Source organism: Podarcis pityusensis (assembly GCF_964106645.2).
Source record: "Podarcis pityusensis genome assembly, chromosome: 4".
In the NCBI taxonomy this organism is placed as follows: Eukaryota; Metazoa; Chordata; class Lepidosauria; order Squamata; family Lacertidae; genus Podarcis; species Podarcis pityusensis.
In genome coordinates this window covers 29020028-29026027 of record NC_138027.1, presented here as the reverse complement: position 1 = coordinate 29026027, position 6000 = coordinate 29020028, and the positions used below count along the sequence as shown (strand labels likewise).

At 46.4% G+C, this 6000-nt stretch overlaps 1 protein-coding gene across 4 annotated transcripts in view; it reads left to right on the top strand.

The window, feature by feature from the left end:
* The first annotated feature begins 578 nt into the window (after window positions 1-578).
* Window positions 579-6000, top strand: part of DCLK1 (doublecortin like kinase 1) — a 207537-nt gene continuing 202115 nt past the window's right edge. For 2 of the 4 annotated variants that reach the window (XM_081004104.1, XM_081004106.1), the window contains exon 1: window positions 581-955. The gene's annotated coding sequence lies outside the window, so the exon portion shown is untranslated. Of the gene's footprint in view, window positions 956-6000 lie in introns of all 4 variants that reach the window. The other 2 variants (XM_081004108.1, XM_081004105.1) reach the window with 2 other exon arrangements.

Below are 6000 nucleotides of genomic sequence, written 5' to 3'. Positions count from 1 at the left end.
TCCTAGAGCCCTTCGCCCCACTCCCCATAAAATACTGGAGAGGGTCACCCTCTCTCCAAATTGATGGGCATTGCCATTCAAATGGTGTGTGTGCCGCGTATTGTGATTTTGTGGGGCAAGTCCCCCCCACAAAAAACATTTTATTCAAGTGGACACCCCTGCCCAGAGGCACTATTTAGTGTCTCGTCCCAATGAATAAGACACTAGGGGGCAGGTAAGCCCCACCCCACATAACTGATCACATAATGGGGCGCACCCACACTATTTGAATAGCCCATCAACTTTGGGGGGACCAGCCCCCTCAAATATTTTGCTGGGAGGGGGGCGAAGGGACCTAGGCCCCTAGGAGGTGACTCCTATGCTTCCCACGTTCCAGACGGAGTCTAACGTCCTCTTTGAGCCTGTGGGACAGAGGCAGGCTATATCTTCCTCCCTTCCGGCGCCTTCTGCAGCCTCCCGGGCCGCTACCATCCCCGGCGGCGGAGGGCGGGGCAGGGCGGTGTCGGCGGGAACAGCGCCGCCCTCTGGGCAGAGGCCGCGCTCGCGCTTCGCCCAGCCCGAAGAGCCGCATTTCCAGGAGGGCCGGGCTAAGAATGCAAATGAGCCCCGTAAGCGGCTGAAGGGAGAAGAAAGGCGAAGCGGTTGCAGGAGCGACTCAGCCGCCGCGTTAGCCAGCCAGCCAGCCAGCCCGCGAGGCAGCAGGAAGGGTGCCCGGGAGGGGAGCCGCCACAAAGCCAGCCGAGCCCTTCCCTCAGGCAGCCGCAGCCGCCAAGCTCCGTGCGAGAGCAGGACGGCGCTGCTGCTCGTGGTCGCCGAGCTGGGCTTTGTCTGCTGAGAGACGCCGGTGGTACCCACCCCCTTTGCGCCAAGCCAGCCAGCCAGCCTGCCAGCCCGCGCAACTGCCTGCGCTTGTGGGGAAGGCGAGAAGGGACGCTGCGCGATTTGCAAGGCACAGGTAAGCGCTGCGCAAAAGGAGAAGCTCCTCGCCCGCCCGCCCGCCCGCCTTTCTCGGGGAGGGGGAGGCATTTTCGCTTGCCTCCCCGCCCCGCCGACTCTGTCCCTGTAATGCAAAAAAAGAAAGGTCCTGGCTGTCAAAAGCGTGTGTGCCTCCTCCTCCTCCTCCCCAGCCCACACCTCTCCCCATTGTCTTGGGATGAGCATCTTGGAAGGATGTGGGTTGGGTTAGGTAGGGGGCTGCTCCGGGGCTTCCTCTCTCTCTCTTTCCCCTAAGCAACCCCTTTCCTGCTTTGCCAAATTGGGGAGCTCTGCGATTTTTTTTGCACCATTTTGGGCTGCTTGGCTACAGCTGAGATGGGGAGGAGGAGGTTCCCTCTCTGTCTAGGGGAGAAGGCGCCTGTCATTGTGTGGAAGCAGAGGCAAAACGCCCCCCCCCTTCCCTCCCCTTTAACCGACTCCTTTGGGCTTTCTCTTGCCTCATTTGGCCACAGGCACTAGGGAAATTCTGTATTCTACATTTTTTTTAAAAAAAGAATCCTGATATGTCTGTCCACTTGCTTTGAGCATGCTGGGGAGACACCTTTATTTCATGCACTGATAGCTACAGTGGGTTTTTTTTTTTTTTCCCTTTGAAAACGTGCAGGCGGAGACAGGGACAACGTGCCCCATCTGCTAACATGGGGGCAGATGGTGTCACCTCTTTTCTTTTGGAGAGAGGGAGAAAATGAAGAAAGGAAATAGACAAATATATGGGCAGGGTGATTCTCTTTTGAAGTCCATTATCATCTGTGCATTGAGGTGTTCCACGTGGCTTATTATTCTATATTAATCACTTGAGCCACATTTTAAAGGATGCCTTTTTTTTTTTTTTTTAAAAGCCCATTATGTAACTGAGGATGGTGGCTTTTCCTAATGACTGGCCAAACGGAGCCTATTGTTCAGTCTTCTCTGAATGATTTGTATATTGATTTGTGGCATGTATTTGGGGCTGTGTTTGATTGCTTTGTGGAACTCTCCACCCGCATTTGCAGTGCCGCCTTCCTGCACTCGATGAATGTGGTGTGCATGGTAGGGGCATGAAGGTCTTAGCTGGGCGTGTTCCATTATACAGCAGCCTGCAATTAGGGTCTGCAAAGTGATTTATTGCCTACAAATTTTAATTGTTAGGCTGTCACCCTTAAACCGTTTATTCTGAGCTGTGTGTGTGTGTGTCTATGGACCTTCTCTGGATTAAGTGGCTTGAGAGCTGTGGCCTATTCCTCATGATGGACACACAGAATTTGGGGCGGGGGTGGCAGTAGTTGGTGTGACATGGCCATGCTGTGATTGAAAGGCATCACATTTCCTCTTTAAAGCTTCCTATTGAAGTAAAATTATTCATGCTGGGTCAGAGCATCTCCTAAACATTCTTCAATTTTTTTCTGTAATTTTTAAAAATTTGCAGGATTCTGCTAGTTCCCACCACTGTGTTTCCCCTATGCAGTCAGGCTCACATGTTCAGATGCAAGGCTATTCTTCTGTGTCCTTTCATGTATAATACTAGGATGGTACCAGGCTGTTTTGTATAAATCTGCACTTTGGAGTTTAAAATTTGGAGTTTGCTTTGAAAATGCTGGTGCTGATCTTGGGCCTAAACTGGTCCTCTATCATGCTTTCAAATGCCACATCATGGCTATGATTAGATGTTATCATCATCTGTGATTAGACAGGATTTCAAACTTGTAGCTCTATTTTTTTTGGTAAACAAATGTGTTCCATAACTTGCAAATTCTAAGGTGGATAATCTCCATAACATGGGATGTTCATGCTAAGCAGATGTGAACTGTGAGCTATAAGAAGTCTGGAATAAGAGCACCACCTGTTCAGAAGGCATATGTTCAACTTTGAAGCCCACCAGCACACGTTTAAGGATCACTCTGAGATGCAGAGATTGCTAGTTTTAAAAAGTGTTTAGACAAATTCATGGAGAACTGGCCTATCAGTAGCTATTAGCAATGATGGCAAAATAGAACCTCCATGTTCAGGGGCACTGCACCTGTGATTGCAACATGCTAGAGACCACCAGCAGAGCAGGATTACTGCCTTCATACTTTGCTTCTGAGTTTCTCAGAAGCACCTGGCTAGCCACTCTTGAATGCAAGAAGGGGCTTCCATGCATTGAAAGGGCAATGGGGCCACACTACCAGCCTCACCTTTAACCCCGTTCAGCTCTCCAGTCCCACTCCTCAGTGTCCACACATTGAGTGTGGTTGTCTGTAGTTGGCAAGCCTGCTTTCATAGATCCTTGCATGCATAGGCTTCCATTCCTAATGGAAACATCCATGGATGTTGGGGTGTAGGACCAGTGGGACCCCCTCCTTCAGCATGTAGAGCCCCCACTCTTGTGAATAATGAATCAACGTGGCTTGGACAGGGCTCTGATTTGATCTAGCAGCCCTACACCTGTGTTCTTTATTTACCTGTATGCTAAAAGTTGAGGTGGGATGCATGCCAATCTAGTTTTAAACGTGGAACCAGGATGTGGAACCAGGTCCTGTTGAAATCTGAGGGTCTTTCAAAGAAACACATTAAGGTTCCCAAACTACTGATTGCTTTTCTCCTCTCCCTACCACTCCCACCCCCAATAAATAGCTGTCACCTAATGATTAGTGATATAGCCTGCCCGGTTCTGCTATTTTCCTTTCTTTATGGGAAATCAATGTGATGGATAAGACACTTTTAAATTAGGTTTGTATATTTGTGCTATAAATACATTTTGCTGTGCTTTATTTTTGAAACTTTTTAAAAGAGCTACAAGTGTAGGCTACAGCTGTAAACAAAATGATTGATTCCTGGATTTATTTATTTAACAAGCAAGGCTTTACATAGTTGGGAAGATGGCATTCTCAAAATGCCTTAAATAGATCCTGGGGGAAAGACGGTTGTATAATAAAATGATTGCAATGTTTTAATATATGTACTGTATTAGGAACATATTTGTTTCATTTTGGACAGAATCCTGACATCATTTTTAATTGTCCTGTATGTTTTGACATCAGTCAATTCATTTTATGATTCTGAAGCTGTCAACTGGGCAGCAGTTTATGCTAATCCAAATGCTTATAATTCCTTCTCATTTCAAGGGGAAAAATACCAGTGATGGCTAGTATTTTTGAAGGTTTAAACATAAAAGATTAGCTCATTTATAGTCCCTTTATTATAGATAGGGACTTCTGGTTCTTCTTTTTGTATCCTCCAGCTTAATCCTGCGCTTGTCTACTCAGAAGTAAGTCCCATGATACATAGGCCCAATGTACTCATGCAGTAGAATCAAATGCTAAGATTTTTCTGGATTATACAACTTCAGGCTGCAAATGAGGAACCTTTCTGAATGCATCCCGACCCCCTAATGACAACGAGGCCTCCTTATATGTCAAAAATGCGGTGCACCAGGGAGAAGGATTTAACTTAGGCTTTGCTAGGGATGGGCAAGAAATTCAGTTCAGTTTGCACTTAAAGCAAACCTGCCTACATTTGCACTTTTAAAAACCATATATGAAAATGAAACACAGCCATACTTTGAAATTTGCACTTCTCTGAATTTTGCAGTACAGTTCTCCAAACAAGTAATGTATACAAAGATGTATATTTTAGGGTAAGTTATGCATGAAAATGCATATTTGAGTGGAAATAACATACAAAATGCATTAGATCAGGATAAATTGATTAGCAAAAATGCGTACAAAATATGTATGCTAGGAGAAATTAGCCCTGAAATACTGGTGGATTCTTATGGGATTTTCACAGACTGATGTGGAAATATGGAGAACAGAATTTATGAGTGGAACAATGAGAAACTGGGAGAATCAAAGCCGAAAATTCCCCCAATCCCAGGCTTTACCCTCATATGGTATATTTTTAGATGGTGCTATTATTTTTCCATAAAGGTGACACAGCGTTCCCACCTGCTGTCTGAATTGGTACAGTCCAGGAAAAGTGTATCACCTGATACTGTTGCATATGTAGTTGGACCTTACGTCCTAGTATGTTAGGCTTATTTATTTATTACATTTATATGTCCTGCTCAAAGTGCATGGTTCTCCTGCTTCCCCATTTTGTCCTCATAAACCCTTGTGCAGTAGGTTAGGTTGAGAGATAGTGACTGGCCCAAGGTTGTCAAGGGTGGGGTTCACCAATGTGCCCCTTTGGTACAAGTCTTTCTGCTTACACAATGGAACTTTCTTCCTGCATATACCCCACACCCTTCCTAAATTTGCTCCAAGGGATTGTGGAAGAGCCCAGGACAGATTTAGGGGGCACTCCTGAGAAGGAGAGGTGGAGAATGTTCTCCTGTGCAAGTAGAAACGTTCACATAATTGCCAAGTGCCCCGGAAAAAACAGGACATCCTGCTTTTTCGTGTGAGGTCATGGTGGCCATTTTGGGCACCATGATCTCACATATTCTCATATTGTTCTCTTGTCCTGAAAAAGTGCCTTTTTTGGACTGAGAGTGAGGCACTGGTCACGTCACGCACCCAGGAGTGCATCCTGGAAGATGCACGTTCAGGTTTTGGGTCTGAAAAAGTTGGACGGTGTTTATTCATGTAGCACTGCTTTGGATAAAACCTCCAATGAGGCTCATGGCTGAGTGGGAATTTGTCCCTATGGCTCTCCCTTCTGAAGACTGAAGCATTACTCTAGTATTATTTCTGTACCCTGGGAGGAATAGGCAAGTGAAACCCTGTAGGACATACATTTGCTTTGCCAGGGCTTTACCCTGGGGCCTGTACCTCCCTATGGAGAAGAGCTGCAGCTCAGTGCTGGAGCACCAACCTTCCATGCAAAAGTTCCCAGGTTTAATCCCTGGTATCTCCATGTACCACAGGCAGAAAAATGGTTAAGTGGTCTGCCAAGGCCATTTTCAAGTGGTCCCAGGGGGAAAACCTCTGATCTAGATAATGATGAATGAGGTAGCCCAATAACCTAACTTGGTATAGGATAACAATGCTTTTTTGGGGTAGTCTCCACTCCCTTCATATGTTTGCCTGCATTTTCAAGGAAATG